Source organism: Pteronotus mesoamericanus, unplaced genomic scaffold (genome assembly GCF_021234165.1).
Source record: "Pteronotus mesoamericanus isolate MK-2021 breed Mesoamerican mustached bat unplaced genomic scaffold, CSHL_Meso_final contig_40, whole genome shotgun sequence".
NCBI classification, from domain to species: domain Eukaryota; kingdom Metazoa; phylum Chordata; class Mammalia; order Chiroptera; family Mormoopidae; genus Pteronotus; species Pteronotus mesoamericanus.
Window position 1 is genome coordinate 4,148,107 of NW_026555150.1, and position 22,512 is coordinate 4,170,618.

At 37.3% G+C, this 22,512-nt stretch overlaps 1 protein-coding gene and 1 pseudogene across 1 annotated transcript in view; both read right to left on the reverse strand.

Annotated features, from left to right (window-relative positions):
• TENM1 (teneurin transmembrane protein 1) overlaps positions 1-22,512 on the reverse strand; it is a 368,853-nt gene that overhangs the window by 191,977 nt on the left and 154,364 nt on the right. The window lies entirely within an intron of this gene.
• Positions 4,672-7,385, reverse strand: LOC129073321 (28S ribosomal protein S15, mitochondrial-like; annotated as a pseudogene).

Genomic DNA, 22,512 nt, shown 5'->3' on the forward strand with positions numbered 1-22,512 from the left:
CCTCAGATTGTTCTACAGATCAATACAACCTCAATCAACATCTCAGCAGTTGTTATGTGTTTTTTGTACATGTGTGTAAATATTGATTAGTAAAAAAGAAGCAGAATAAGGTGAGAAGACATACTCCAGGCAATAGCAAGGCTGTGTTAATTTAGACACTGTATATTGGCACAACGGTAAATAGACCAATAAGGACAAATAGACTCCTAAAACATATGAGGATACTAGATTTATGGTAAAGGTGGCACTGCAGACAAGTGGGAAATGACTACTGTTTTAAATTAAATGGTTATAGGAAACCAAATACCCATTCGAAAAAATTTCATCTCCACTTCACCCCATATACAAAATCAATTTCAGATAGAATGCTGTAAACATAAACCTACAAAACTTCTAAAACACAACACAAGAAAACTATTTCATGATCTTAGAGTAGAAAAACATTTAAGCCATACATGAAAATGTCAACTATAAAAGCAACAAATAATAATTTGAACTACATCAAAATTAAGAACTTCTCAAAAGATAAAGACAAAAACATGCTATAAATGGTAGAATATACTCTCAGCACATATACCTGAAAAAAAGCTTGTCTCCAGAATACATGAAGAAGTTCTTTTTTTTTTAAAGATTTTATTTATTTATTCATGTATTTTAGAGGGAGGGGAAGGGAGGGAGAAAGAGAGGGAGAGAAACATCAATGTGTGGTTGCCTCTCCCACATGCCCCCTACTGGGGGCCTGGCCTGCAACCCAGGCATGTGACTTCACTGGGAATCGAACTGGTGACCCTTTGGTTCACAGGCTGGCACTCAATCCATTGAGCCACATAAACCAGAGCAGAATTTCTTCAAATCAATAATAAAAAGATTCATGTCCCAACAGAAAAATGGGCAAGAGACCAGAAGAGGTACCTTAAAGCAGGATATCCAAATGTACAAAAGCATATGAAAACATGCTTAACACCATTACTTATGAGGAAGATACAAATAATATAACAATGAAATATCACTATGCACCCAGAAGAATGGTTAAAATCTAAAAGATTGACAGTTTTAAGTGCTGGTAACCATGTGAAGTAGTAGGAAATCTCATACACTATGGGTTGATTATGTAAATTGATACAGCCACTTTGGAAAACTCTTTGACATTATCTGCTGAAGTTTGATATATGTATACCCTGTGGCTCAGTGATTTCACTTCTCAGTATTTACTCAACAGAAGTATAAGCAAGCATATGTTCATGGAAAGCTATGCACAAAGTTGTTCATAGCATTATTATATGTTCTAGTCCCCCAAAATGGAAACATCTCAAATATCCATCAACAACAGATTAGATTATTAATTGCGGGTAATCTTGCAAAGAAATAGTATATCACAATGTAAATTGAAGATCTACAGCAACGTGCCATATATAGATGAACTTCCCACCCCAAAATAATGTTGATTGAAAGAAATCAGATGCAAAATTATACATATGGTAAGATTCCATTATTAAAATTTTCAGAAAACAGGTTAAGTATTAGAAGTCAGGATAATTACCTTGGAGAGGAAGGATGGAGGAGGTAATAATTAAGGAGGGGCACAAAGGAGGATTCTGGGGGTTAGTAGCCTATATTTTGACTTCAGTGGTGGTTAACAGCTGTTTCATACTTGGATAATTCACTGAGCTGTACACTTATGACTTCCGCTCTTTTCTGTATGTGTTATACTTTAATAAAATGTTAAAAATTAAATGTAATGAACAGAAACAGGATATATAACTTCCTAGCCAGGAGAGGAGAAAAATAATGACTATTAACTCAGTAAAACAAAAAAAAAAGCAGAAAGGAGAAAAAAGTCAAAGAAAAAATAAATATTGTAACTATAAGTTACAAAAGATGATTATAAGATATAAATACAAACATTTCAATAATCCCAGTGAATACAAACAAATTCAACTTGCAATTTAAAACAGAGACCCTGGAACTGAGTGAAAAAGAAAATCTAGATCTGTTCTGTTCTCTTCTCTTCTGATTTTTTTATTGTTGTTCAAGTACAGTTGTTTCCAGTTTTCTGCCACCACTTTCTCCCACCCCACTCTCCCCTACCCCCACTTTCCGCCCTCAATCCTACCCCCTTTGGCTCTGTCCATGGTCCCTCTATACATGTTCCTTGACGACCCTTCCCCTTCTTTCCCCCGTTATCCCCCTCTCTCCTCCCCTCTGGTCACTGTCAGCTTGTTCTTTATTTCCATGTCTCTGGTTCTATTTTGTGTGCTTGTTTGTTGTGTTCATTAGGATGTTCAGAAACATACTACTACAGAAAAGTTAGTAATAAAAGGAAAAGGGCATTCTAGAAAAGAACTAACCAATAGAAACATAGTGTAGCTATAACATTATCAGACAAAACAGTTTTCAAGGCATAAAGCATTATTATGGATAGGGAGATTCATTACATAATGTTAAAAGGAATAATTCATGAGGAAGATGTAACATTTCAGACCCTGTAAGAAAATATAGCTTCAATATATATACATATAGCAAAAACTGACAGGCTGATAATAAGACTAATTGAAAACTTCACAGTTATAAGAAGACAAAAAAATTAGCAAGGATGTAGAAAATTTGAATCATGCAATTAAAGAACCCCAAAGCTATGACTATACAATACATATTCTTTTTTTATTTAAATTTTTTCAATTACAGTTTTCATTTAATATTATTTAGTATTAGTTTCAGGTGTATACACAATACATATTCTTTAAAATCACACAGAATACCCACAAAGAACTGACAAATATTATATCACAGGGTAATGCTCAACAAATAGCAAAGACTCTATGTCAATCAGATAATGCTGTTTCAGCAAAATGCATTAAAATCAGAAATCAATAAACAGAAAACAAACAAAAAAATGCAGGAAAGTGTTCTTAAAAATAATCCATATGTTGCATAAAAATTATACTGGAAATTAGGAACTGATTAACAATGAAAATACTATTTATAAAAACTTTTGGGATATCGCTCAAGAGAGTGACATAAAGGAAATTTACAGCTTTAAGTTCATTTAGTAGAAAAGAAGAAAAATGGAAAACTTAGTGAACAAAGGGCTGGGTGGAAAAGATGAAGGGATTAAGCAAAGAAAAAAGACTCATAGACACAGACAACAGTATGGTGGCTACCAGAGGGGAAGGGAGGTGGGGGAGGTAGAAGAGGGGAAAGGGGAAGAAAGGGTGATGGATGGAGACTTGACTTGGGGTGGTGAACACACAAGACAATATACAGATGATGTGTTATGGAATTGTACACCTGAATCCTATATAATTTTATTAACCAATGTCACCCCAATAAATTCAATAAAAATATAAAAAGAAAACTAAAAAAAAATTAATGAACAAAGTATCCAACTCAAGGAGTTAGAAAAGGACTGCATATAACTAGAAGGAAGGAAGCAATGCAAGTAAGAGCAGATGTTAATGAAATCAGAAACAAAGAAACAATTGTGAAGATCAATAAAACCAAGCCTTGTGTCTTTGACATAAATAATAAAATAGAGAAACCTCTGGCAAGGTAGAACAAGAAAATAAGACAGGAAATGATATAAAAAATCATTAAAGATTAAAATATAAAAACAAATGAGAGAGTGCGATGAACTTTATGCTAGTAAGTTTGAAACCTTAGGAAAAATAGACTTATTTCAAGGAAAAAAGAAGACAAGAAGAAATAGAATGCCTGAACACACATTAAAGACAATGAAAGCGGCCTAGATCATTTTACAGGAGTATTTTGCCAAAGTTCTAAGAAACAGATAATCTTTATTTTAAGATACATCAGAGTTTATGAAAAGTCTTCCTGAATCATTGTATGAGACTACTATTATCTCCAAAAAGGAGTAAGTAAAGGAAAAGGGACTTTTTTATAGGCCAACCTCATTCATAAAGACAGCTGCAAAAATTTCCAATACAAGATCTAGAAATCAAATTAGCAATGTACACACACACACACACACACACACACACATACACACAAATTTCAACCAAGTAGGCATGAATACTAGGATGGTTTAAGTTTTGAAAACCTATTAATGTAATTCATCACTGAATTAATCTATTTTACTGTAATTTCATTTCATAGTGGATTAAAAACAAATTATCTCCTTATATACTGAAAGAGTAGTATATAAAATTTAGTTCCTATTTATGATAGAACCTCTTAACAAAACAGAAAAGGAAACTTACTGAAAATGGTAAAAGTGATTTACCAGAAGTCCTAAAGTATCATGCTTAGTAATAAAATAATACAAAGAGTCCCTTTAAAGATAGAAGTATTACAATTAACTACTGTTTTTAATTCAGTGTTGTACTGGGGATCTTAGCTAGCACAAAAAGAAACCAACCAAAAATATAAAACATGTAATACCTGGAAAGAAAGAGACAAAATTGAATATACACGTAAATGATGAAAACTAGAAGAGAGGATAGCAAGGTTGCTGGACACAAGATAAACAGGAAAAAAAAGTCAACAGCATGCCTATGTATAACAGGGACAGTCAAATTAGAACATGTAATTTAAAAAAAATCTTACGATAATAAATCCAGCAAAAAGAAATCAACATTCTTTCATGTAAAAAGATTCAATCAATGGAGAAATACACTGTGTTCATGGCTCACAAGCCTCAATATCATTAGGATGTCAATTTTCTTCTACTCGTTCTGTAAATTCAATGTAGTTGTAGTCAATATCACAACCTTTTTCATAGAGCTTGGAAACCCGATCCTAAAGTCCACATGGAACAGAAAAAACTAAGGAACTCCAAAAATACTTTGAAGAAGCATATTCATTGGTGTGTGTGAATATGTGTATGTGTCCTAACCTAAGTGTGCAATGTGCATCAATAGGAAAATGAACATAAGGATTTTGGTGTATTCATACAGTATAAAACATAAGGGTGTTAACTAGAATAAAGTAGAGGTAGATGCCTCAATATGGATAAACCTTAGAAACAATTATGAAGGAAGAAAGTAAGTTATTCAAATAAAATTTAAACACATGCAGAACAATATAATGTGTTTTTACAGGTATGTACTTATTTGTAAAAGTCTAACAATAGGTACAGGAATGATTAAATATAGGAGAGTTGTTTCCGCTGCAGAGACGGAGGGGAATGCGGCCACAGGGACTTCATTTGTGTTTGTTAATTTCTGAAGCTAGACTGTAGGTTTAAAGTTGTTCGTTATATGCCTGAAGTATTTAATAATAATTTATAAGGGAAAAGAAATGAAAGAATCAGTACAAAACAACTGTCTTTAGGGACAGCTCTATTGAATAAATAAGTGAAGATAAGACCTGACCTGACTCTTGTGCTCCTCAACTCGAAGCCCTCCCCAGATACAAGCCCCAACTACTAACCTGATGCACAGTTTCAGCTCCGCAAGTATATGGGTGGGAAGTAATAGCTTCACGAGTAAGAGAATCCTTGGAGAAATAAATTACTATGACTAGAGAAGCAGATCTTACACAATAAGCATTCCTTATTGTGAAATGCATCAACATTCCTGCAATTGTATCCAGTTCCAAATGGAATTTCTGGACTGATTCTAAGATGGGTATTGTGGGAAGAACTAACAGAAAACAGATGCTGGCAACTGTATAATTCATAAATATGATAGAAAGGATATTTGCTCTAATATATTTGTGTCATGAATAGCTCTATTCTCTGTGTAATATTTCCTATCTGGTTGAAAATACATTAACATTACAGGCTACAAAATATGACAAAAGAATTCTAAAGTACAAACATTTCTTCTGTGCAAATGTATTGGAAAAGAACATGAAAAATATAGGCAGACACTTTAAAGTTCTATTGAGATATTTCATTTTTAATAAGTTTCTTTATACATGTCAACAATGAACACCACTTGTAAAAATTGAACTAGGATACAACTGAACACTTCTTTGTTGCATGCTGACAAAGAACAATTTGATTGAACAGTAAATCCTTCGGAGCCCCTCTGAGAACCATTTCTCTGAGATATACTTTTTAGACAAAAGTTCCCAGTAAATTCTGTTACTCTTGGCACTTTGGCTGTTTACAATATTACACAATGACAATAATGGGCACCCCAAAATCTTAAATCTGGATATCACTTAGGTTCTACAATGTACATTTATGTAAAATTTTCAAGAATACAATATGACATTCTAAACAAAGACATCTTTTATGTAAAAATTAATTTAAAAAATTGAGAAATTATTGCGTGTCTACTTGTCCAGCATCTAATAGAATCAGCTAAAAATCAAAGGAAACCAGGCTGCAAGCATAAGGAAAACCAAGAGGTGGGAATGAATGAACCTGAATAGAGACCTTCTGTTTGTAGATTATAATACAACTTTTTAAAACTCTAACAAAATTTATTGGTTTTCCTTGATTGCTCTGGTCCACCTCTGGGTTTGTCTGGCCGTGTTTCTGAGCTGCTGTTCCAGCTTGTTTTTTTTTTTTTTTTTAATCCTCATCTGAGGATATAGTTATTGAGGGGTGGGGGAGGGAGGGAGAGAGAAAGAGAGAGAGAGAAATATTGATTGTTTGTCTCCTGACATATGTTCCGACTGGGGATTGAACTTGCAACCTTTTGGTGTATGGAACAATGCTGCGACCAACTGAGCAACCTAGCTAGGGCTGCTGCTGCAGCATTTAAGCCCTTTTTGCTTCTTCAGCTTTTAAGCCTCCTGGAAAACTCTCACGCACGGGGACTTCTTGGTTACTTAGCTGAGGTGGGCTTTTCGGTAGGTATAGAGGGAGAAAGATCTACTCAATCCCCAGTTCCTTGCATGTCTTCTCAAAAACAGTACAGTTGGTCTTACAGAGGTTTTTTGGAGCATCTTTTCCCTCTGGTTAATGCTCATCAGCATATAGCTCTTGTGGGGTTTTGTCTTTTCTACATTTCTGCATGTGTTCTTCGTAACTGCAAATCTTGACTGTGAAGGCAACACTGAAGCCTCTGGGGAGCTGGTGTTGTCAGGTTTTGCCACAACGTTTTTCAGCGACTGCTTTTATTTGATTTTTAGCTTCTTCTGGTTGGCCATTTCCAAAAGCAAGAGTCTTTGCACAGCATCAGCAACCTTCTCGACTCCAGGGATGTTCTGGGAATCTTTGAGCAGTGTGGTGGCAGGCAGGTCATCTTGCTTGGGCTGGATGGATTTCTGTATGGCATATCCGCAGGCGGCCAGGAGGATGAGACCTTGAGGAGGTGAGGGAAGGCCACAGAGGTCGGATGGAAGCAGGGCACGCCCTGCACCTGGAAGCCCAAGGACTGGGGCCTGGTCCCGAATGGAATTCAGTGCCCTCGCCATGCCACCCTCAGCACGGTGACAATTTTTGTTGGGGAAACCCTAAGAATTTTTTTCATTGTTTTGTATAATTAATGTGGGAAATAATAAAGAAAAAAAGGACAATAAGTTGATTTGGTAATATGGGCAGAGCCAACTTCGCAGCGGTGCTTAAGGGCTGGAAAAGTTTTCATGGTGTATACCAGACTTCACTGAAATCAAGCAACGAATCAACTAAGAACAATAAATATTATTAAGAACAAAAGCCTGTTTACTCAGTATTGGTTTTTTTTCAAATATTTGAATCATTTTTATTTTACTGCTTTCAGCTCCTTCTACTCTTCAGGGGTAGGCATTCTACTTCACAGTGGGAATATTACAAATAACGGTTAACTTTATAGAATGTATGCTCATGCACATGTGCATGCCCACAGACACATGCACACACACTTGTTTTTCTGTTTCTCTGAAAAGCAACTGGAAAAATATTAGTTAATAATGTTTCTATGTCATTGCACAGAATTAACTTCAATACCACCTGATCTTTACAAGCGTCTTGCTATGAGAAGGCTTTGGTTTTCCTATGGCTCTATGTCATATTTTCTGTGTTTGTGCTGTAATAGTGTATCTCTCGTTTTAACACAGAAGACCTAGGACATACGCATAACACCTGTTCACTCAGCCCTGGCATTGCAATGGGCTTCAATGTATTTTAGTAATCTTAACAAGATCTTATATTTGAACAACAGTCTGGTTGAAGAGATTACAAAACGTTAGCTACCTCTTTTTTACAAATGGCAACACACAAGCAGAGAAACAGCAAGAACAATAACAACACACTCCATCCTATAAAAATCTTGAGATGAGTCTCACATTATTGATGGGTAAGAGAAAAAATAGCAAGGAATCTAATATTTGAAGATCAAGAGTGGAACTGACTTTCAGCTTAATGTTTCATGGATTATGCTTATCACATGGCCTTGGATTTCCTTTATAATATGATGAACTGTCCTTTGGTAAATCTGAACAAACCTGACAAGACAGGAAAGTATCATGCTGGCTTACAACCTTTGAATTTGATAAAATAGTCCGCTGGCTTTTTTCCAATATCTTGAATCTTTCCTTTGGAATAAATCCCGTTTCTTTTTTGGTCAAATAAAATATTCTCCCATAACTCTAGAGTCATATTTTCTTTAGCCCACTGATCAATCAGAAGCTGGAAGCACTGAGGCCGAGGTGAACCTCTCTATTCATTTATGGCTATGAAACTCAAGGCTGTGTCTCAAGTCTTTGATTATGAACCCAACACACTCGCCTATCCAATAGTATACCCACTTGCCAAAGAGTGTTGAAATCTAGATACTTGTCTCACAAGTGCTTTTTACTTGACCTATTAGATACCAGGTTATATAAGGGTAAAACCATCATCTGTAAGGAGAAAATGTTAACTTCGTAAACTCCTGACCTTCCATTAGTGGTAGTCCATGTGCTCTGAACTAATTGTTTAGCTATGGGGAAGTTTGTATTGGTCTATCCACAGCTTTTTACTTAGACTTCCATATCATCATTGCTACCTATTTAGTCTGTGACCACATAGAAGGGCAAGCCTAATTGGCTTATCAGGGTATCAAACTCATGTCCTTGACCTCAATAAAACAGTGCTATCTCTCACTTATAAAACTATATACAACTACTACTGGAACAATTATTGCTACATTCTGGCTCAAAGAGGCTACTTAAGAGGTATTTACTGGTAAGTTAGTCTTTATACATAAAGTTTAGCATTGTTTTTTTTTAATTTAATTTTATTTTATTTTTAATTAATTTATTTACTTTTTAAATACATTTGTCTCTGCCTTCCCCCCACCTCTTTCCCTTTGATATGATTTGACATAATGTTGAAACTGCACCAAGAACTTTCTCTTTTTTTCTCTGATTTTAGACTTGTTTTTCCTTCTTGAAAAAAATTTGATATCATGTCTTCTCCCCCAAATGACTTCTGCTAATCTCCTTGATGTACATCTAAAACTCTTGCACAGTGTTTTTCTAAGGCAATATGCTGCCCAATTGAGCACATAAAGGTCTGAGTTCCCTAAAGCTCTGCAAATGATGGACTAAGAGATCTTTAAAGATACATTCAAGCCCCAAAACGCATCTGATAGCATACTTCAGTGGCAAAGCCAAAGCTGTTTGTTGGAGGGACACTTCATGCAGACTAAAAAATTACTCTGAATGAAAGAGAGCTCATAGAGATGTTTTCCCCTTATTCAACACTCTTGGTAAGCGCTCTTCAGCTTTAGAAAATGAAGTCAAATTGGTGTCTATGTGAGAGACAATGCTAGCAGTCATCAGGCAACCCTCCGCTACTGTGGTAGGCTCCTGCATCCTTAATGCAGAAGGTGTGTTCGAGGCAGTATAGAGGAAGGAAGGCAGCTTTCTGTCAAAGGCCTGGGGAAGGGCTGCATGAATATGTACAAAGCTGCCATCACTGCCCAGCAGACCATGCACCTATGGTTTATTTTTACCCCTGTAAATAAATATGACAAGGAGAAAGAAATGTAAAGAATCCATAGTCAACAAAATCCCCTGAATGATGAAGACAAAAGCATATAAACATCCTTACATATCATTTCAATGCACAAGTTGGTGACATTTAATATTTAGGTTTTTTATTTATAATTTTACTCTATGGCAGACAAAATGTTTAAAAGGCTATATGGGTATTAGTGTCACCTGAATTTTAAGAGACATATATTATATGTTTCCCAAAAGCTGCCCCTCTTCTAAGGATGAATAATGCAATAAAGAATGACTTTGTGTCTATCCTTGTCCTATAATATCAACACTCCAGTGAGGTTGCATTCACTGTAAGAAAGCTATGGGTAGGCAGGATATTAGTCTAGATAAATTTAGACAAAGTCCTTGACTTTCAATTTTACAAATATATGTCTACATGGCTAGGTCACCAGCACCTTAAACTTACTATGCTTATAACTTACCTTTTAGTCTCTATATTTATAATCCCTTTTAAAACCCTGATTTCACTTTTTTTTCATTAATACCATAATAATGTTCTTGGTTTCTAAAGCTAGGAAACTTGGCATTATGTTTTCATTTTCTTTTTCCCATATGCTCATATATAGCCGGGCCTTTCAATTCTTCGGTTTTCAATTCCATCTCTCTCTCCCTGTCTTCCCCCTCTCTCCCTCCCTCCCTCTCTCTTTCTTTCTCTTGCTTCCTCATTCTCACAGCATAGTAGTTAAGAGCCTGGCCTCTGAGCCTGATACCCTGGGCTGGAATGCTAGCTTAGCCATTGACCTTGGGCAAGTCACTAAGTTTTTCTGTGCTTTGGCTTCCCATCTATAAACTGGGGTTCCTGTAAGGATCAAATGAGTAAATATATGTAAAGTGCTTACAACCATGATGGGTACATAATAAATGCTATGTAAGTGTTAGCTGTTATGATTATATGTTTCCAATATGCTTATCAGAACCTTCACCTTCAGTCTCTCGAAAGCCTCCTTATTGCTTCTGGACAGACTACATAGTCTTCCCAGTCACTGTTAACATAACGAGAATGGTTTGCATGGCATCGATGTAACCTGGTAGTCAAGGAGAGTGGACTGGAATGCACATGCGTGAACAGTGATGACTTCATGGTATTTGTCAGTAGGGGCAGTAGATGTCCTTGAGTGAGCACATGTACTGTGTGGCCATCACATTCAAAATGACTGAGGGAGTAGAGAAATGAATCTCCATCAAATTTCACTATAGGCTTGAACATTACTTCTTGGAAACTATTCAGATGATTCAGAAGGCTGCAGCTATGGGCAACTGGTGATTGGCAGCTTCATCACAACATGCCTGCTCATGCATCACATCTTGTGCAGAGATTTTTAGTGAAACATGAAATCACCCAGGTGACTCAGCCCCACTACAGCCCAGATTTGGTGCCCTGTGACTTCTGGCTTTTCCCAAAACTAAAATTGTCTTTGAAAGGGAAGAGATATCAGATCATCGACGAGATTCATGAAAATATGAAGGGGCAGGTGATGACCATTGGGAAAACTGTGTGAGGTCCCAAGGCACTACTTTGTAGGGGACTGAGGCATCATTGTTCTATGTACAATGTTTCTTGTATCTTCTTCAATAAATGTTTATTTTTCTTATTAAATGGCTGGACAGCCCTTGAATATATATATTCCCTACTATATTATACCTTCCAGACAGGGAAAAAAAAAGTGCGTGTGTGCGTGTGTGTGTATTCTCCCTACTATATTCTAAAGTGATGAAGGCAGTAGTTGGGTCTCAATCATTTTTCTTTCTCTTACATTCTCCTAATACATGATAAGCACTCAATAAATACATGTGAAATTATTTCACTAATTCATTTAGTAAACATTGATTGAGTACCCATGTAGCTCAGGGTATAATAGGACCTTAGTAAATGTTTAAGAAATAAATTACTGATAAGCATAAAAGTGTCTCACTGACATTTTCAGTCTAGGTCAATACAGAAATATGTTGGCACCACTGAGGGAAATCAGAAGGTCTGGAAAAGGCAGTAATTGACTGGGATAAGAGTTGTGTTGGTTTTGGATGTATCAAGTTTAAAATCTTGGCAGAAGATGCAGACTGAGAGATGTTTACTAAGCTGGTACATTGAAAGTTCCATGCTAGGTGCTGTTGTAGATACAAAAAGAAGGCAGGAAAGAGGATAGTGTTAATTCATAGGCACTTGGCTAAGATTAACACTATATCAAGTAACAAGATAAGACTCAGTGACTATGAGCAGGGTTGTCTTTTCTCATGTGTGCTTGGTACAGTTCTTTTCTAAAGTTCTCTGGTAGATACTCAAAAGTAAACACCTGAATCTCGATTTTCATTCTTATCTTCATTTAGCGAGCACTTCATCCTGTGCAATCAGTGGTTTAGAGGCCTAGAATGTGAGGATACTTAACTCTTGTTGAGATTTCAAAAGTCAGTTTTCACAAGTTAAAACCTCCCAGCCAGTTGTAAACTACCAATAAACACACTGGACAAAAGCTCTTGCTCTTTTAGCAGAGGAAAAGTGTTGTATTCCTTTGACGTTTGGTTTCCAACTTTCGAGAACACCAAGAGCAATCCAAATTCAAAGGAAAGAGGCAGCTTCCTCCCACTCTATTGTTAGCCATCTCCTGGGGAAAACAATGTTTACCTGCATCTCTAATTCAACCACTCCAAGAAACCAAAGTGTCCTTAAACTGAAAGAATATGAAATATAAATGATTGACTAGTAAGTCATAATTATGTGAAATACCCTTAGAAAAGTAAAAAAAAAAATCAGTTAACTTGAAAATCATACAATATATTCTCAAATAAACAACAAACATTTTGATCACATACATTATAAGTGAAAACATCCCCATAATCTTTTTCATTTTAGCATCTAAGTCCAGGCCGAGATTTATTTGGTTGGCTCTCATAAAAAAATGAAAGGCAAAACTCTTTAGGTTTAAATATATTCAACCCCATTTCAGATTTTCCATAACAAGCCTAAATATTAAAACAGCTTTTAAAAATGAGCATATAAAATAAACAAATCATCTTTATCATGAAAGCACTCTCATTTTACTTTCCCTGCAAATTTAAATGATGACCCTTTTAGAGTTATCCAAACCCTGTAACTGTCAAATCCCTAACTTTCCACTTTTTAATAAAAATGATTTCCATAAAGATTAGAAATTAATCTAACCTGACTCTCAAATCTAATATATTTTAGTGCTGGAAGCTGTAAAAATTCACCTATCTAGGTTTAATAAAGAAAGTTTTTTTTTCAATTTAAAATATACATTGCATTTAATAAGCTTGCATGATAATTTCAACAATGTTCATAGGTTCTTTAAATTACCTTCCTGCTGTGCCCAGGATACAATCCAATTTCACTTTTTGAGCAACTGAGTTAAGAGAAGATTTCAAAATTATAAAGTAATTTCTGAATGATACAAAGTAAAATTATTAGAAGCCAGCCAATCAGAATGGCTCTTATGCCTGACAAAAATAATTTGCCCGTATTTCTGTAAAAATTTCTATATTTGGATATATCTAAATTTTTTACTCAAAAGTTTATCTTTTAGTCACATATCTGTCATTGTATTCCTCCCTTTCAACTTTGCATCCATTCATTCATCTCATAAATACCTTTATTTTTAGGTAATATACAAAAAAAGATTTGTAATTTGTACCTGGAAAAAAATGGTGAAGTGAGGTTACCTGAGAAATGCAGTAATAACACAGGACAGTGCGGGCCCAGATGAGGTTGGGTGACCATGAATTTGTCTCAGCATCAATTCACCCAGACTGGGATTTTTCCCAACAGACCTTGCTTGTTGCGTACACACGGGGAAAAGCCTAACAGCTGACATCACTCATTGCTGAAGTTTTGCCAGGGATGTCCAATGGGGCAGGGGATTGATGATATTCGTAAGAAATTCGAATGCTAGGCCATTTGTATTGGAACTAGGGAGAAATGTTTTTCTATATTAGCCCTTAAAAGAACTCCTATATATGGATATAAAAATTCTGTAACCTTTTACTGATTGGGGGGGGGCACTGAAACTATAACTCAAAAAACTTCTAAGGTGTCAGAAATAAATATACAATTGCATATTCTCCAAGCTGAAAATGTTACTCCTCTCAATACATTACAATAATGTTCTTTCATTTGCTTGTCACTTGGAATCATTAATCAGTACTTTATTTTTTAAAGGTTTTATTTAATTATTTTTAGAGAGCATGGAAAGGAGGGAGAGAGGGAGAGAAACATCAACGTGCGGTTGCCTCTCATGTGCCCCCTACTGGGGACCCAGCCTGCAACCCAGGCATGTGCCCTGGACTGGGAATCGAACCAGCGACTCTTTCGTTCGCAGGCTGGCACTCAATCCACTAAGTCACACCAGCCAGGGCCATTAATCAGAACTTTAAAGTGCTAGCACATAATTACAGATTTTAGGTTGAGGAGGTCCTATCTGCTCGCTGTCATTAGAAAAGGGGTAAGTTTTTTGATTCTGGAGTAAAAGCTTGCAGTGCCTGAAATCTCAACAGCAAAGGTATTTTTATCCCATTACAATTCAGATACCTCCAGGTATACGCGCGCAGCTCTACTTCTCTCTCTCTTTTTTTATCTATTAGGGTTTTTAAAGAAGGCTTAGCTAGAGGTTTCTGTCGCCCAAAAATGTAGTTAAAAAATCACTGACTGGTCTAGTGAAAAGAACCTTTCACCAGTGTGTCAGTTTTTTTTCCATAAATTTTAATTATATAACTCCTATATTATTTTCCTCACCAGATTTTTGGAAGACTGTGGTAACAAAGCATTGGTAAAATAAATGACAGGATTCCTGGAAAGCTGAAAGGAGAAAAATAAGTTCAGTGTGTGAGATATTGCTCAGTGTAAGGAAAACCTGGGTGGGGTGGCAGATGGAGGTCCCAGGCAGAATGAGGGTGCTCCGTGCAGAGGAGAGGAACAAGGACAGAAAGAACCACATAGGAAAAGGCAAGAGCTCCGGGGCGGTCATAGGCCAGTGAAGATAAACTTTGGTGTTTCTACAATTTGGATGACATCATGCCTTTGACATGGTAAAATCCAAGACGAAATAACAAAACTCTGCTATAGATTAAATAAATGTTTGAGGTTCACCCCCCCAACCCAATTCATATATTTAAACCCTAATCCTCAGTTTGATGGTATTAGGAGGTGGGGCCTTTGGGAGGTGGTTAGATCATGAGAGTGGAGCCCTCCTGAATGGGATTAGCGAGCTTCTAAAAAAGACTCCAGGGGGCTCCCTCTACCCTTCTGTCATGTGAGGACAGGGAGAAGGCAGCCATCTATGAACCAGAAAGTAGGCCCTCATCAGACACTGATTTGCCAGTATCTTCATCTTAGACTTCCCAGCCTCCACGAATGTGAAAAATAAGTTTCTCCTGCTTATAAGTTACCCAGTTTGTAGGAGTTTGTTATAGCAGACCAAACAGACCACGACAAACCTTTTTGCTGGACGCATCACTCAAACGGGCGATAAAGATAGAGAAAATAAAACGAAGTGTGTTTTACTGAGTAGAGTGGTTTGACTAATATGTCCTTGCTATAACCTCTCCAACATGTGAATGTGACCTTATATTGAGAAAGGGGTCTCTGAAGATGTAATTAAGTTAAGGATATGGAGTTAAGATCATACTGGATTAACCTGGTGGTCTTAAATCCAATATGAGTGGCCTCATAAGAGACAGAAAGGAGCGAGGCCATGTAGAGATGGAGGCATAGACTGGAGCTCTGCAGTCATAAACCAAGCAATGCTGACAGCCACTGGAAGCTGGAGGAGGCAAGAAAGATTTCTCCTCCAGAGCCTCAGAGGGAGTGCTTCCCTCTGTTGATACCTTTATTTCAGACCTCTAGCCTCCAAAACTGTGAACGAATAAATTTCTATTGTTATTTAAATGAACAGTGCTTCCACTGTAGTTATCAAGACCACATAATGTATTCTGAACCTGTAAATCTCCCAGCTCTAAGTAATAATAATGATAGCAATAGATGTTGCTAAAATTTATTGGGAATTTTAGATACTATGCAGTGTGCTAAATGATTTAAATGAATTCTTTTCCTTAGTTCTCACAACTCTATGACAGGGGTACTGTTATTAACCACACTCTACAGGTGAGAAAACTGAGGCTTAGCAATGTGCCTAAGGTCCTATTTCTTCTAGGCATAGAGTAGGGATTTGAACCCACACAGTATGACCTTAGAGCTCATACTTTTAACCCTTGTATTGGACTGTGGTTGAGAGCAGGTTGGATGCCCTACAGCAGTTGTTAGGAGTTTATATCCTAAGTAAGTCTGATTGGCTGGAAAAATAAAGGAAATTCTATTTTAAGTACAATCTAAATCCAGACAGTTAATTGCCGTACACTAAGCACAAGTGTATATCACAATGAAATGGAAGAATTTTTAGACGTCTTGTCACTTATTCCCAGTGACCTGAGCTGAGTAAAGCAGAAAAATAACTTTTATAACCCATACTTACCCTAGTCAGCATTAAATTGGGATGTTATTCTAATATAAATGTCCAATTTTTCTTTTTTTTCATTTAAGCTATTTGCTCCATAATATACACAGATGACACTTTAATAAAATCATTACATTATCCCAATAACATTTTCGCCCTTTAATATGACTATATTCCTCCTTTATTCTCGCACCTTTGTACTAATAGTCTGTTGTGAATTTATTTAATCTACACAGATTATTCAGTATAATAGAAAAAAGACATAGTAATATGGTGCCATCTCAAAAATCAGTAGCTTCTCCTGAGAAATGAAGACACTCTACTTTGCCTTGATATTTCGATTGCTCAGCTCTACTAGGAAATTCTTCTACATAGATACCTTCCATTCTGTTGCCATTATCTCTTAATTATATTTTTATTTCAGTAGCTAACAACAATATAAAAGAGTACTAATGTGTACTATGTTCAATCCCATATTTTTAAATATCTATGTGTAAGATATCTTAGTGTTGACGTCCTCACACAGAATAGCATTGCTTGTTTTCCAAACTTCATTCCTTCCAGGGATAGAGTTCTTTGTGCGCGTTAGTCCACAGTGTCCTGTGCTCAATAGCCCTGCTCATTTCCTGAAGACTCATACCTATGGCTTCTTTCATGGAGTCAGTCCAGCTCATTTTTGGTTAAGAGACCCACTAGGAGTCCCAGATCTGCTAATAATTGCCCACATGAGCCTCGATAGATGGTTCACTCTTTCCCAGTCTGTGCCTTCATTTGCAAAAGAAGCATGTGATCACCCATTCTAACTTACAGGACCATCGAAAATATCGTGTGATACTGACTCTCTTCCCTGGGCTGCACTTTGCATCCCCATGACTCTTCTGTGACTACCAATCTGTACTTCTCAGTCCCTTCACCTTTTTACCCAGTCCCCCAACCCCTGCCTCTCTGGCAACCATCAGTCTGTTTTTCATATTTATGACTCTGTTTCTCTTTTGTTTGTTCATTTATATTGTTCTTTAGATTCCACCTATAAGGGAGATCCTATGGTATTTGTCTTTCTCTGACTGGCTTATTTCACTTAGCATAATGCCCTCTGGGTCCATCCGTGCTGTTGCAAAAGGTAAGATAATAACTATGGCTTATTATCTTGCCAGGTGGGCCCTGGAAGTATCAGGGAGAACACTCTGTAAAGCATATGACTATCTAACCACCATGTTGCACACCTGAAGCTAATATAAAATAATACCGAAAATAAACTGTAATTGAAAAAATAAAAAATATGGTGTAAATATGTGGAAACACTGAAAGCATGAGTAATAAACCAAAGTATTGTTGATATATAGGAGTAGCATGAGCTTTCATGATGGACAGACATAGGTTTGAATCCTGGATCTGCCATCTACTAGTCATGCAGACCTACGGCAATGCTTCAAACTTAGTCTCGTAATCTGTCAAATGAGATAAAAATAACTCCTTAAAGGGGTTGTTTTCTATAGCCGATATGAGTATTTAGCACATTGACTGGCAGATAATATTTCCCGTCCATGCAGGCCCTTCCTATTTCTGAAGAACACTTCTAGACCCAGGACAAATATGATAATCCACTTAGGGCCAATGGGAGGTATTCCCCCACACGGAGAGAGTTCATAGAAAAAAGGCCCCGAGAACAGAGCCCTGAGGAACTACTGTGAAGAGTGAGCGTCAGGCTCCAAATTTTCTTGGAAAAATCAATTTGAGTCCAACCAAAAAAGAAGCCTGCACTTTGGAAAATTGGCCTTTAATATCTAGAATATGAGTTTTCAAAGTGTTATCTAAAATTCAATACCACTTTCACCATACTAGATGGGCTTTTTTTCCCCCAGTAAAGATGATAAAAGGGGTGAATTTTACTACTTTTGACTAGGTGGTTTTGTGCGTATTAGAACAGTTTTGTCTTTTCTTAGGTCTAGCAGAAAGTTTTACCTTAAAAATCAAACATAAAACAACTTTTTTTTTTTCCTTTTGGCCTATTCCTCAAAGAAATCCAGGTATGATCTATGGGACCTTCTGTTACATATGAGCTCAAGGGGCACGAGAATTGTTGGCCAGCTTTGGGAGCAAATTCCATTTTCCAATCTCCCGTATCTTTTTTCCAATATTGAAAGGACAGCTACCTAACATTTACAAATACCCTTCTGGTTTTCCTCTGCCAATTTCGTCTTTGGTAGTATTTGCTCTTCGCAGCGTTGTCTGTATTGTCAGCCTCTGAGGACTGATGCCGCATGTCCAGTGACCTAACAGTGATTTTAAACTCGATTTTCTCATAATGGAACATTATTAATCCTTGGGGTGCTTACTGTAATACAACTCATTTGATAATATGGAACATGATCTACTGTTCCACTGGAATGCCAATGTCATGCATCATTAATAAATGCACAGTTCCCATTAAGTGAGAGGCTTTTAATTAGCATACATATTTTGGTCAGCATATATCAAACCAAGCAGACTTTTTTCTCATCTCCTGTTACATTTGCTGACTTGAAAGGCTGAATTATTATTGTGGCAATGTATAAGAAAGCCCAAAATTTATAAACCACCTCAAGTTACTTTCAGTATTGAAATGACAATTAGGTTTTCGTCAAGCTTTCTAAGTGAAGCAGTGTGGTGTTTACCTCCTTAAATATAATTTCTATGGCACCTCTGCAACAAGACCATACACTGTTCACCTTAAATCTGGTGTGTTTGGATTATATGTGTAGCAAAGTATGGCTCACAGACTACCTGCTGGGGATCTAGTTGAGTATATAGCTTCTTGGGCCCCATTCCAGAGCTACAGAATCAAAATATGAGGGTGGGACTTAGGAATTTGCCTTTTAACAATATTCTAGGTAATTTTAATGTATTCTAAAATTTTAGAATCAATGATTTGGAGAGGAGAGAGTAAGCACTGTTCCGTCTTTTTTCATTCCCTAAGACCTTCATCATCCTCTTAGTCTGAAGCCTTCATGCTGCCCTGTTGGCTGTTAACAGATGTGTAGGCATTCCAGTGAGAATACAAGATTGGGGATAAGAAGGTTCGAGTCTTCATTTTGCCAATCACTATCCATGTGACTTTTGGGCAAGTTTTACTATTTCTGAGTTTTAATTTCATCAACTGCAAAATGGTAGAAAGTAGGAAAAGAAGGGGAAGAAGCAAGATTGTCTGATGAATTCATGTCTAAGATTTTTGTTGGATCCAACATTCTTAGATTTCATAAATGTTCCATCTTCTAGAGGGAGAGTAGCAGAGGGAAAAAGAGGACAGGAGGATAAGCTGAAGAAGTCACTAGGTTTGCAGGAGTGGAATGAGTGTGAGTTTTGGAATCAGACTATGGTTTAGGTCATAGCTCTGATATGCTATCTGCATCATCTTAAGCCAATTGTTTTACACGTTGGGTTTTAACTTCCATGTTTATTAACATGAAGATATACTTTGTAGAGTTTCTGTCATGATTAAAAGAGATAAAACAATATCTGTAACAGCACCTGGCAATAGCTTCTCAAAGAGTAACAGACGTCATGCAGAAGAGAAAGAAAGGAAAGAGAAGGAGGAAAAGGAAGAAGAGAGCACTAGGGAATAAGACAAAATGGCAGGCATCCGGGTACTCTAGTGGATTTATTCATTACAAACATTGGTTGGGAACCTATGATGTGCCAGGGACTGTTCCAGGCAGTGGAGACACAACAGAGACAGATAATTACTACTTTTATGGAACTTAGATTGTGACATGTATGTGTGTGGGTGGGGGTGTGGCGAACTATAAATAAATGAATACAGGGTATTTCAGGTCTTGATAACTGCTATGATGAAAATTAAAGCAGGGGAAGGGGGATACAGGGTGACAGAGGGTGGGGAGTTGCTATTCCGTATTGCGCGGTCTCTCTAATAATGTATCGATTATTAATAATGTATCAATAGAACAGATACCTGAAGAGAGAGGGGGATGGGGAGAGAGGGAGAGAGCGCCTTGCAGTTATCCAGAAGAAAGGCAGAAGGAACAGCGAATAGAAAGTTCTTGAAGAGGGATCATACCCACAGTGTTGAGGAATAGCCAAGCAGCCAGAGTCCAAAACATGTAGCTGGAGCAGAATGAATGAAACGAAGAGAGAGTAGTAGGAGATGTTGTGAGACAGGTATGGGGGTGGGAGGGAACAGGTTGTGTAAGGCCCTGTGTCAGCTTTTACTCTGAGTGACATGGGAAGACAACGGCAGGTTCTGAGCAGAGTTATGGCACGATCTCACTTACACAGGATCCCTTTTGCTGCTGTGTGGAGAGCAGACCCCTAAGAGGCCAGGGCAGACACAGAGACACCAGTTAGGAGGACACTGCAATAATCCAGGCGAGAGGTGATGGTGGCCTACAGGGCAGGTGGTGAGAAGTGGTCAGGTTCTGCATGTATTTTTGAGGATTGACTGGATGTGGATACGAGATAATGGTGACTGCAAAGTTTTTGGCCTGAGCAACTGGCAGAATGAAATTACATTTCCTGAGATGGGAAAGCAGGTATGGGGGAGATAAAGTATATAGGTGAATCAGGTGACGCAGTGAGAACAGTCCGTCAACTCGTATTTCCTGAGCACCCCCTGTGTGAGGAGCCCAGGGACAGGTACTTTGGGATTTTATTAGCAAAATGCTTTTGTTAGTATTGTAAAGGAACCAGGGAACACTGGTGTTAATTGTAGTTGAGTGCTTGTGAAATTATTTCAGGAATAAGCTGCGGTCTTCCTCACGCATGGGAAGTCCACATTCAGAGTATATACATCGCTTTTCAGCTTTCTGAAGCCATATCCATTATCTCCCAACTTCAGCTTTAACCAAATCAAATGAAAACTAGTACAAGTTGAGGGGCTGCAACTCTGCTATTTGCTTACTCATAGTGATGCCTTACCATCGCTCCAGTAACTGCCTTAATTGCTTTCTGGAAATAATCCTACCCCATCTGGTGGGATGTTTCTGAAGCATTAAGTGCTCCAAGAAAAAGAGCTTCTGTGCTTTACAGTAAGCGCACTGCCATCAGGAGCCTCGCTGGCTGTTTTGTACTTCAGTGTGTGCTGCTTCCCAGAGAGCTATTGTGTCATTTCAATCTAAAGAAGGCATTTGCACGCTGATGATGTTATCGCAAGTCTTAATTTGTGCAAGCATTGATCTGCTTTGAGCAGAAAAGAAATCTCCACTCAGACAGTGAGGACTGGGCTCAGATTAATAGTCAGGGGAAAGGACTAAAGCATCGGGAAGGGTAAACTTTTTTTTTTTTTTCATTTTAGGATGCTTTATCAGATTTTCTTTCCAGATTTATTTCTGCTCCAACGAAGAATATTCTTTTGGAGCTAAATCCAATTTGTATATAAAAATACACACCCATATTGATTTCACTCTGGTTTAAAATGGTATTTTTGCAGTGCAAAATCTAATCAATACAATCTTATGAGTTGGACTGGTAATGGTAAACATACTAACAGATATTTCATTTCATGGGGCCAAAGCTCTGGAAATTGATACTACTGAAAAGGATTACTCATTCACCATTGGGTATAACTTTGTTTACCCAACCATGATATAGGTGTAAAGCAGAAATACAATTATGCTGTGGCCAACACACATGGGGTTTTTGAATAGTAGAACTTGCCTTCCTCATTCCCCCTAAGGCCCATACATTGTACAAGTTGGCAGATCAAATAAGGATATTGTGGGAAATCGTTTACAATAAATGAAAAAAAGCTTGATCTGATAGGATAGAAAATTAGACTGACATAGTTGTTGAAGAAATAAAAGTCTCCCAAGCCAAGATCAACTTTCTGAAAATCAAGCTTTTAGGAGATGGATTTCCAGATCCTTGAACCAGTGCCGTTATTTCTTCTCTCACATGTATCTGAAGCATTTGGTTCTGAGCTAGGCATGCTACAAATGAAAGTGTAAGACAGCTGTTGCCAGAGGTTCAAATTGCAGCCAACGAGCCTTTTAACATGCTTAATCAAAACAGTGGCAATACCAAAGGAACTGCATTAAATCATTTCTAGTGGACTTGGAGCGGGGAAATGAAATTCATCCAAAGATATTACCCAGACTTACCTCTGTCTCATGTTGATGTAACCCTTGGTTGCCCTCACTGGAGTTTAGTGTAGTGACAATCTACAGTGCAGGAGCGC